Genomic DNA, 12,181 nt, shown 5'->3' on the forward strand with positions numbered 1-12,181 from the left:
TCTGTAGATCGCGAAATGAACCTATTTAATGTTGCTAGCCTTCCTGTGAGCCTCTAGATGTATTTTGTTGATTGCGGAGGCTGTATATCCATTATTGCCTTGACTTTGGTGGGGTTGGCCTCGATGCCTCTGTGGGATACAGGGTAGCCCAGGATTTTGCCCTAGCGAACGCCGAAGATGCACTTTTCTAAATTTAGGCGAAGCCTTGCTTCACGCATTCTTGCAAACGTTTCAATGAGGTCAGCAATGTGGTCTTCCTCATTTTTGCTTGCGATGACAATGTCGTCGACGTAAGTGAAAACATTGTGGCCCAGCTTCTCTTCAAGCACTGACTTTGTTAGGTGTGAAAAGGTGGAGCCGACATTCTTGAGGCCTTCGGGCATACACACAGTAGTATGTGCCGAAGGGTGTTATAAAGCTTGTCTTCTCTTTGTTCTCCTCCTTTATATATATATTTGGTGGTATCCTGAGAAATAATCCAGGAGTGACATGACCTGGCGGCCTACCACTGAATCGATAATCTTATCGATTCTAGGGAGCAGGAAATTGTCTTTGGGGCATGCTTTATTGAGGCTAGTAAAATCTATGCATATTTGCCACTTGACACTTTTATTCTTGACCATGACTATGATGTCGAGCCATGTGGGGTAGTCATCTGGTTCGATAAACTTAGCTTTGAGCAGTCTGTGGACTTTGGCCTTGGCTGCTTCAGTCTTCTTGTCTAACATTTTACGAAGTTTCTGTTTTTGCACTGGACCGAAGGGTCTATGCTTAGACCGTGCTCGATGATTGAGCGCCTAACGCCGACGAGATCTAGGGTCGACCGAGCGAAGACGTCCTTGTTGCGACATAAGCAGGATAACGGCTTAGCCTCTCTATCTTGTGTAATGTCTTCGCTGATTAACACTGACTGATTTGGTATTGAGGCGTCCAGAGGGACTTTTTGGCCTGGTCGGTGTTTTGAATCTGGGCTTTGGTTGGTGCTGCTTTCTCGAGGTGCGGGGCAACATGGCCTTTGTCCTCAGAGATAAGGCAGTGGACGTTGCACTGTCCTAGGACGAAGTCTCTTTCGATATTGCGAGCAGTCTGTTGGTCCCCATAAATTATTATTGCGCTGAGATGTCCTAGGATTTTCATGCACAGGTGAAGACCGTGAATTGCTGCTTCAAGCTTGTTGATGGATCCTCTCCCCATTATGGCATTGTATGGGTAGACCATGTCGACTATGTCGAAAGCCACCTACTTTGACCTTGCGTTGGGGTTTGTGCCGACGGAAAGAGGGAGCTCTATCTTGCTGAGTGGAATGTCCCCTTTCCTCCAAAACCATAGAGCGGGTTGTCGGCAGGCTAGAGTAGGTTGTGGTTGATGCCCATTTGGTCGAAGGCATGCAGAAAAATGATGTTGGCTTGGCTTCCGTTGTCAACGAGGACCTTGTGCAGCTCCCAGCCTGTCACATTGCAACTGATGACGAGTGCGTTTGTGTGGGACGTGCTACGACGGTCGACGTCTCTTGCATTGAAGGTTAATGGTACGTGAGACCACTTCGTCTGAACGACAGGTCATGTGACTACCACATGATTGACCCTTCGGTAGTGATCCTTTTTTGTCGTTTGTTCTCAAAGTCAGAGCTGGACCCTCTAGTGATCATGTGAATCTGGGTGCTGTTGTTGTGGAAAGAGATTGGGGTTTTGCTGCTGGGGGTAATCTGGGTGCTCGTTTTGATATTGATGCTAGTTGTACTGTTGGGGTTGATAGGTATGAGCGATGACTCTTTGGTTGTCGGTCGGGGCGACCCTGGCCATTCGGTCTTTTGTTGCTTTAGTCTCAGGGCAGTCTCTGGTTGAGTGTTCTGAGTCTCATCATGGAACAGACAATAGAATATTCTCTGTTGCTAAGGCCCTTGGCCTCTGCCTTTGCCCCTGGCAGTGCTGCCACCGCGGACTTGTTGTGGGGGATAGTCTTGACGACGAGGAGTGTTTTCTCCTAGTTGCTGCTGGTTTGCGATGTTGTGCACCTAGAGCTGGGCACGGTCTTGCTGGGCTGGGTCCTGCTGTGAAGGTCTGATCCATGTCCTGCTAGATTGCAGAGTCTCCTCAGGCTTTCGCTGAGACTCGACTTTTCTTTGGTGGAGCTCTTCTGGTCGGGCACACTTTTCAAAAAGCTGGTACAACTCCTGCAGGTTAGTTGGTGGATCTCTTATGCAGTGGCCATATAAGACGCCTGCCCGAAGGCCGCTGATTGCATAGTGGATGGCTATGTGGTCATCAACCGAGGGCAATTGTGATTTCAATAGGAGAAACTTTTTGTAATATTAACTAAGACTGTCCTTCTCTTGCTGCCTACAAAGCGAGAGTTCTGCTAGGGCGTCTATTTCGGGTCTGTAACCTTGAAAGTTCAATAGGAATTTGTCACAGGGTGTCTTCCATGAATCAATTGATAATAGCGGCAATCTTGAATACCATGTGAGCGATGGGCCCTCGAGGGCTATGATGAATGACTTGGCCATGGTGGTGTCGTCCCCCCCCCAGATGATGCGATTGCGACTTGATAACTCATGATGTACTGAGTTGGGTTTGTACTGTCGTTGTACTTTGGGTAAGCGCCTGCTCTGAAATTTTGCAGCCAAGGGGAGGCCTGAAGCTATGGTGCAAGAGGGCTTCGTTCATCAAGGTAATTTAATCATTGGAAGGTAGCTGGTGCGAAGGCTGGTATGTGGGGGTGACGAGGGTTTACGTTGAGCGTGGGGGCCTACTGCCGGTGGCAGGGGTCCTCGGCCTGCATTTCTGCGATTTGCTGCTCCAACTCTCTGGCTTTCTGCTCTTCTTCTAGGACCATCTCCCTTACTTTGGCTTGCATGTTGGTGCGATGTCGCTTGGCCGCGAGTATCTCCTGTTTTTGTAGGTGATTGTTTTTAATGTGAAGTGCTTGTAACTTTAGCTGATCTTCAGCTGAGATGCCCAGGACCTCGCTGTCCTCGATGATATCATCAACCTCCGGGGGGTGAAACCTAGCTGGGGGTTCCAAGGGAGGCCCTCAAAACTACATGTGAGAACGATGCCTTCGAGGGTGAGTGGGTTCTCTGTTCTAGGGCGCTTGCTGTTGACTGCTCTGTCGTTGTTTTCGGGTGCATCTTGGGGAACAACGAGGGCTGCCTTGCCTTTCCTCTCGGCGAGTTGCCGCGTCATCTAGAGAGGTGGTGAACTTGGAGGTCGCTTTCTTGGGGGCCATCGCGGGATTGCTTTGTCAAAGCACGAATGGTGGTCGCCAAATGTTGGTACTGACTGACACGTGATCAAGTGGGCCCAAGCACTCGGGAAAGAGGGTACTTGATAGTCGCCTAGAGGGGGGGTGAATAGGGCGAAACTGAAATTTACAAATATAAACACAACTACAAGCCGGGTTAGCGTTAGAAATATAAACGAGTCCGAGAGAGAGGGCGCAAAACAAATCCCAAGCGAATAAGCAAGTGAGACACGGAGATTTGTTTTACCGAGGTTCGGTTTTTGCAAACCTACTCCCCGTTGAGGAGGCCACAAAGGCCGGGTCTCTTTCAACCCTTCCCTCTCTCAAACGGTCCCTCGGACCGAGTGAGCTTCTCTTCTCAAATCAAAGCCGGGAACAAAACTTCCCCGCAAGGGCCACCACACAATTGGTGCCTCTTGCCTTGATTACAATGGAGTTGTGATCTCAAGAACAAGTGAGAAAGAAAAGAAGCAATCCAAGCGCAAGAGCTCAAATGAACACGGCAAATCACTCTCACTAGTCACTAGGGCTTTGTGTGGAATTGGAGAGGATTTGATCTCTTTGAATGTGTCTAGAATTGAATGCCTAGCTCTTGTAGTAGTTGAGAAGTGGAAAACTTGGATGCAATGAATGGTGGGGTGGTTGGGGTATTTATAGCCCCAACCACCAAACTTGACCGTTGGCTGGAGGCGTCTGCTCGATGGCGCACCGGACAGTCCGGTGCACACCGGACAGTCCGGTGCCCCTGCCACGTCATCACTGCCGTTGGATTCTGACCGTTGGAGCTTCTGACTTGTGGGCCCCCCTGGGTGTCCGGTGCGCACCGGACATGTACTGTTTGATGTCCGGTGCACCGGTATGGGCATGTCTGACGCCTGCGCGCGCTGTGCTCGCATTAAATGCACCGCAAGGAGCCGTTGGCACCGAAAAGAGCCGTTGCTCCGCTGGTACACCGGACAGTCCGGTGCACACCGGACAGTCCGGTGAATTTTAGCGGAGCGGCTGCCACGCGAACCCGAGGCTGGCGAGTTCCGGAGACCGCGCTTCCTTGGAGCACCGGACATGTCCGGTGCACACCGGACAGTCCGGTGAATTATAGCGCGCCGGCTTCCGAGAAATCCCGAGAGTAAAGAGTTGGAGTCTGAGTCCCCTGGTGCACCGGACAGGTACTGTTCACTGTCCGGTGGCACACCGGACAGTCCGGTGCGCCAGACCAGGGGTGCCTTCGGTTGCCCCTTTGCTCCTTTATTGAATCCAAAACTTGGTCTTTTTATTGGCTGAGTGTGAACCTTTTACACCTGTATAATCTATACACTTGGGCAAACTAGTTAGTCCAATTATTTGTGTTGGGCAATTCAACCACCAAAATTATTTAGGAACTAGGTGTAAGCCTAATTCCCTTTCAATCTCCCCCTTTTTGGTGATTGATGCCAACACAAACCAAAGCAAATAGAGAAGTGCATAATTGAACTAGTTTGCATAATGTAAGTGTAAAGGTTGCTTGGAATTGAGCCAATATAACTACTTACAAGATATGCATGGAATGTTTCTTTCTTTATTTAGCATTTTGGACCACGTTTGCACCACGAGTTTTGTTTTTGCAAATTCTTTTGTAAATCCTTTTCAAAGTTCTTTTGCAAATAGTCAAAGGTAAATGAATAAGAGTTTGTAAAGCATTTTCAAGATTTGAAATTTTCTCCCCCTGTTTCAAATGCTTTCCTTTTGACTTAACAAAACTCCCCCTAAAAAGAGATCCACCTCTTAGTGTTCAAGAGGGTTTTGAAATACCATTTTTGAAATACTACTTTCTCCCCCTTTTGAACACAATAGGATACCAAATGATAAATACTTTTGGAAAGCACTAAGTTTTTGAATTTGGTGGTGGTGGTGCGGTCCTTTTGCTTTGGGCTTATTTCTCCCCCTTTTTGGCATGAATCGCCAAAAACGGAATCATTAGAGCCCTTGAAATAATTTCTTCCCCTTTGGTCATAAGTAAATGAGTTAAGATTATACCAAAGACGAAATCCGGTCTTTTTGCTTTGAGCTTTTACTTTCTCTCCCAAAGACAAGGTCCTTTTCTTGGAGCGATGGCGAAGGATGAGTTACGGAGTGGAAGCCTTTGTCTTCGCCGAAGACTCCAATTCCCTTTCAATATACCTATGACTTGGTTTGAAATAGACTTGAAAACACATTAGTCATAGCATATAAAAGAGATATGATCAAAGGTATTCAAATGAGCTATGTGTGCAAGCTAGCAAAAGAAATTTCTAGAATCAAGAATATTGAGCTCATGCCTAAGTTTGGTAAAAGTTTGTTCATCAAGAGGCTTGGTAAAGATATCGGCTAATTGATCTTTAGTATTAATGTAAGAAATCTCGATATCCCCCTTTTGTTGGTGATCCCTAAGAAAATGATACCGAATGGCTATGTGCTTAGTGCGGCTATGCTCGACGGGATTGTCGGCCATTTTGATTGCACTCTCATTATCACATAGCAAAGGGACTTTGGTTAATTTGTAACCGTAGTCCCGCAGGGTTTGCCTCATCCAAAGCAATTGCGCGCAACAATGACCTGCGGCAATGTACTCGGCTTCGGCGGTGGAAAGAGCGACCGAATTTTGCTTCTTTGAAGCCCAAGACACCAAGGATCTTCCCAAGAACTGGCAAGTCCCCGATGTGCTCTTCCTATTGATTTTACACCCCGCCCAATCGGCATCCGAATAACCAATCAAATCAAATGTGGATCCCCGAGGGTACCAAAGCCCAAACTTAGGTGTATAAGCCAAATATCTCAAGATTCGTTTTACGGCCGTAAGGTGTGATTCCTTAGGGTCGGATTGGAATCTTGCACACATGCAAACGGAAAGCATAATGTCCGGTCGAGATGCACATAAATAAAGCAATGAACCAATCATCGACCGGTATACCTTTTGATCCACGGACTTATCTCCCGTGTCGAGGTCGAGATGCCCATTAGTTCCCATGGGTGTCTTGATGGGTTTGGCATCCTTCATCCCAAACTTAGCAAGAATGTCTTGAGTGTACTTCGTTTGGCTAATGAAGGTGCCTTCTTGGAGTTGCTTTACTTGAAATCCTAAGAAATACTTCAACTCCCCCATCATAGACATCTCGAATTTCTGTGTCATGATCCTACTAAACTCTTCACATGTAGACTCGTTAGTAGACCCAAATATAATATCATCAACATAAATTTGGCATACAAACAAGTCATTTTCAAGAGTTTTAGTAAAGAGTGTAGGATCGGCCTTGCCGACTTTGAAGCCATTAGCAATAAGGAAATCTCTTAGGCATTCATACCATGCTCTTGGAGCTTGCTTGAGCCCATAAAGCGCCTTAGAGAGCCTATAAACATGGTTAGGATACTCACTGTCTTCAAAGCCGGGAGGTTGCTCAACATAGACCTCTTCCTTGATCGGTCCATTGAGGAAGGCACTTTTCACGTCCATTTGATAAAGCTTAAAGCCATGGTAAGTAGCATAGGCTAATAATATGCGAATTGACTCAAGCCTAGCTACGGGTGCATAGGTTTCACCGAAATCCAAACCTTCGACTTGGGAGTATCCTTTGGCCACAAGTCGAGCTTTGTTCCTTGTCACCACACCATGCTCGTCTTGCTTGTTGCGGAAGACCCATTTGGTTCCTACAACATTTTGGTTAGGACGTGGAACTAAATGCCATACCTCGTTCCTTGTGAAATTGTTGAGCTCCTCTTGCATCGCCACCACCCAATCCGAATCTTGCAGAGCTTCCTCTACCCTGTGTGGCTCAATAGAGGAAACAAAAGAGTAATGTTCACAAAAATGAGCAACCCGAGATCGAGTAGTTACCCCCTTATGAATGTCGCCGAGGATGGTGTCGACGGGGTGATCTCGTTGGATTGCTTGGTGGACTCTTGGGTGTGGCGGTCTTGGTTCTTCCTCATCCTCCTTTTCTTGATTATTTTCATCTCCCCCTTGATCATTGCTATTATCTTGAGGTGGCTCATCTTCTTGATTTTGCCCTTCATCAACTTGAGCCTCATCCTCATTTTGAGTTGGTGGAGATGCTTGCATGGAGGAGGATGGTTGATCTTGTGCATTTGGAGGCTCTTCGGATTCCTTAGGACACACATCCCCAATGGACATGTTCCTGAGCGCGATGCATGGAGCCTCTTCATTACCTATCTCATCAAGATCAACTTGCTCTACTTGAGAGCCGTTAGTTTCATCAAACACAACGTCACATGAGACTTCGACTAGTCCAGTGGACTTGTTAAAGACCCTATATGCCCTTGTGTTTGAGTCATAACCAAGTAAAAAGCCTTCTACAGTTTTAGGAGCAAATTTAGATTTTCTACCTCTTTTAACAAGAATAAAGCATTTGCTACCAAAAACTCTAAAATATGAAATGTTGGGCTTTTTACCGGTAAGGAGTTCATATGATGTCTTCTTGAGGATTCGGTGAAGATACAACCGGTTGATGGCGTAGCAGGCGGTGTTGACTGCCTCCGCCCAAAACCGATCCGAAGTCTTGTACTCATCAAGCATGGTCCTTGCCATGTCCAATAGAGTTCGATTCTTCCTCTCCACTACACCATTTTGTTGTGGAGTGTAGGGAGAAGAGAACTCATGCTTGATGCCCTCCTCCTCAAGGAAGCCTTCGATTTGTGAGTTCTTGAACTCCGTCCCGTTGTCGCTTCTAATTTTCTTGATCCTTAAGCCGAACTCATTTTGAGCCCGTCTCAAGAATCCCTTTAAGGTCTCTTGGGTTTGAGATTTTTCCTGCAAAAAGAATACCCAAGTGAAGCGAGAATAATCATCCACTATTACAAGACAATACTTACTCCCGCCGATGCTTATGTAAGCAATCGGGCCGAATAGATCCATGTGGAGTAGCTCAAGCGGCCTGTCGGTCGTCATGATGTTCTTGTGTGGATGATGGACTCCAACTTGCTTCCCCGCCTGGCATGCGCTACAAATCCTGTCTTTCTCAAAATGAACATTTGTTAATCCTAAAATGTGCTCTCCCTTTAGAAGCTTATGAAGATTCTTCATCCCAACATGGGCTAGTCGGCGGTGCCAGAGCCAACCCATGTTAGTCTTAGCAATTAAGCATGTGTCGAGTTCAGCTCTATCAAAGTCTACTAAGTATAGCTGACCCTCTAACACACCCTTAAATGCTATTGAATCATCACTTCTTCTAAAGACAGTGACACCTACATCAGTAAAAAGACAGTTGTAGCCCATTTGACATAATTGTGAAACAGAAAGCAAGTTGTAATCTAAAGAATCTACAAGAAAAACATTGGAAATAGAATGGTCAGGAGATATAGCAATTTTACCCAATCCTTTGACCAAACCTTGATTTCCATCCCCGAATGTGATAGCTCGTTGGGGATCTTGGTTTTTCTCATATGAGGAGAACATCCTTTTCTCCCCTGTCATGTGGTTTGTGCACCCGCTGTCGAGTATCCAACTTGAGCCCCCGGATGCATAAACCTACAAAACAATTTTAGTTCTTGACTTTAGGTACCCAAATGGTTTTGGGTCCTTTGGCATTAGACACAAGAACTTTGGGTACCCAAACACAAGTCCTTGACCCCTTGTGCTTGGCCCCAACATATTTGGCAACTACTTTGCCGGATTTGCTTGTAAGCACATAAGAAGCATCAAAAGTTTTAAATGAAATAACATGATCATTTGATGCAATAGGAGTTTTCTTTCTAGGCAACTTGGCACGGGTTGGTTGCCTAGAGCTAGATGTCTCACCCTTATACATAAAAGCATGATTAGGGCCAGAGTGAGACTTCCTAGAATGAATTTTCCTAATTTTGCTCTCGGGATAACCGGCAGGGTACAAAATGTACCCCTCGTTATCCTGAGGCATGGGAGCCTTGCCCTTAACAAAGTTAGACAAGTTCTTAGGAGGGGCATTAAGTTTGACATTGTCTCCCCTTTGGAAGCCAATGCCATCCTTGATGCCAGGGCGTCTCCCATTATAGAGCATACTTCTAGCAAATTTAAATTTTTCATTTTCTAAGTTATGCTCGGCAATTTTAGCATCTAATTTTGCTATGTGATCATTTTGTTGTTTAATTAACGACATGTGATCATGGATAGCATTAACATCAATATCTCTACATCTAGCACAAATAGTGACATGCTCAATGGTAGATGTAGAGGGTTTGCAAGAATCAAGTTCCACAATCTTAGCATGAAGAATATCATTTTTATCTTTAAGATTGGAAATTGTAACTTTGCAAACATCAAAATCTTTAGCCTTAGCAATTAAATTTTCATTCTCTAATCTAAGGCTAGCAAGAGATACATTCAATTCATCAATCTTAGCAAGCAAGTCAACATTATTATCTCTAAGATTGGGAATTGAAACATTACAAACATGTGAATCAACCTTAGCATTTAAAATAGCATTTTCATTTCTAAGGTTGTCAATCATCTCACGACAAGTGCTTAGCTCACTAGATAATTTTTCACATTTCTCAATTTCAAGAGCATAAGCCTTTTTAACCTTAACATGTTTTTTGTTTTCTTTAATTAGACAATCCTCTTGGGAATCCAAAAGGTCATCCTTTTCATGAATAGCACTAACCAATTCATTCAATTTTTCCTTTTGAGCTATGTTAAGGTTGGCAAAAAGGGAACGCAAATTATCTTCCTCATCACTAGCATTGTCATCACTAGAGGATTCATATTTAGTGGAGGATTTAGATTTAACCTTCTTTTTGCCGTCCTTTGCCATGAGGCACTTGTGGCCGACGTTGGGGAAGAGGAGTCCCTTGGTGACGGCGATGTTGGCGGCGTCCTCGTCGTCGGAGGAGTCGCTTGAGCTCTCGTCGGAATTCCATTCCCGACAAACATGGGCATCGCCGCCCTTCTTCTTGTAGTACCTCTTCTTCTCCTTTCTTTTCCCTTTCTTGTCGTCGCCTCGGTCACTGTCACTAGATATAGGACACTTAGCAATAAAATGACCGGGCTTACCACATTTGTAGCAAACCTTCTTGGAGCGGGACTTGTAGTCTTTCCCCCTCCTTTGCTTGAGGATTTGGCGGAAGCTCTTGATGACGAGCGCCATTTCCTCATTGTCGAGCTTGGAGGCGTCTATGGGTTGTCGACTTGGTGTAGACTCCTCCTTCTTCTCCTCCGTTGCCTTGAATGCAACGGGTTGGGCTTCGGATGTGGTGGCATCATCAAGCTCGTTGATCTTCCTCGAGCCTTCGATCATGCACTCAAAACTTACAAAATTCCCGATAACTTCCTCGGGGGTCATTTTAGTATATCTAGGATTACCACGAATTAATTGAACTTGAGTAGGGTTAAGGAAAATGAGTGATCTTAGAATAACCTTAACCACCTCGTGGTCATCCCACTTTACGCTCCCGAGGTTGCGCGCTTGGTTCACCAGAGTCTTGAGCCGATTGTACATGTGTTGTGGCTCCTCCCCTTTGCGAAGCCGGAACCGACCGAGCTCCCCCTCAATCGTTTCCCGCTTGGTGATCTTGGTGAGCTCATCACCTTCATGCGCGGTCTTGAGTAAATCCCAAATCTCCTTGGCGCTCTTCAACCCTTGTACTTTGTTATACTCCTCTCTACTCAAAGAGGCTAGGAGTATTGTTGTTGCTTGAGAGTTGAAGTGCTCGATTTGGGCCACCTCATCCTCATCATAGTTCTCATCCCCTACGGATGGTACCTGCGCACCAAACTCAACAACATCCCATATGCTTTTGTGGAGCGAGATTAGATGAAATCGCATTAAATCGCTCCACCTAGCGTAATCTTCACCATCAAAAGTTGGTGGTTTGCCTAATGGGACGGAAAGTAAAGGTGTATGTTTGGAAATGCGAGGGTAGCGTAGGGGGATCTTACTATACTTCTTGCGCTCTTGGCGCTTAGAAGTGACGGAGGGTGCATCGGAGTCGGAGGTCGATGTTGATGAAGTGTCGGTCTCGTAGTAGACCACCTTCCTCATCCTCTTGTGCTTGTCGCCTTTCCGATGCGGCTTGTGGGAAGAAGATTTTTCCTTCTTCTCTTTGTGGTGAGAAGAAGATTTCTTCTCCTTCCCTTTGTTGGAGGAGCTCTTCTTCTTCTCCCTCCTTTTGGTGCGGGACTCTTCCGATGAAGTGCTCCCGTGGCTTGTAGTGGGCTTTTCGCCGGTCTCCATCTCCTTCTTGGCGTGATCTCCCGACATCACTTCGAGCGGTTAAGCTCTAATGAAGCACCGGCCTCTGATACCAATTGATAGTCGCCTAGAGGGGGGGTGAATAGGGCGAAACTGAAATTTACAAATATAAACACAACTACAAGCCGGGTTAGCGTTAGAAATATAAACGAGTCCGAGAGAGAGGGCGCAAAACAAATCCCAAGCGAATAAGCAAGTGAGACACGGAGATTTGTTTTACCGAGGTTCGGTTTTTGCAAACCTACTCCCCGTTGAGGAGGCCACAAAGGCCGGGTCTCTTTCAACCCTTCCCTCTCTCAAACGGTCCCTCGGACCGAGTGAGCTTCTCTTCTCAAATCAAAGCCGGGAACAAAACTTCCCCGCAAGGGCCACCACACAATTGGTGCCTCTTGCCTTGATTACAATGGAGTTGTGATCTCAAGAACAAGTGAGAAAGAAAAGAAGCAATCCAAGCGCAAGAGCTCAAATGAACACGGCAAATCACTCTCACTAGTCACTAGGGCTTTGTGTGGAATTGGAGAGGATTTGATCTCTTTGAATGTGTCTAGAATTGAATGCCTAGCTCTTGTAGTAGTTGAGAAGTGGAAAACTTGGATGCAATGAATGGTGGGGTGGTTGGGGTATTTATAGCCCCAACCACCAAACTTGACCGTTGGCTGGAGGCGTCTGCTCGATGGCGCACCGGACAGTCCGGTGCACACCGGACAGTCCGGTGCCCCTGCCACGTCATCACTGCCGTTGGA

Source organism: Zea mays, chromosome 9, assembly GCF_902167145.1.
Source record: "Zea mays cultivar B73 chromosome 9, Zm-B73-REFERENCE-NAM-5.0, whole genome shotgun sequence".
Classification (NCBI taxonomy): Eukaryota; Viridiplantae; Streptophyta; class Magnoliopsida; order Poales; family Poaceae; genus Zea; species Zea mays.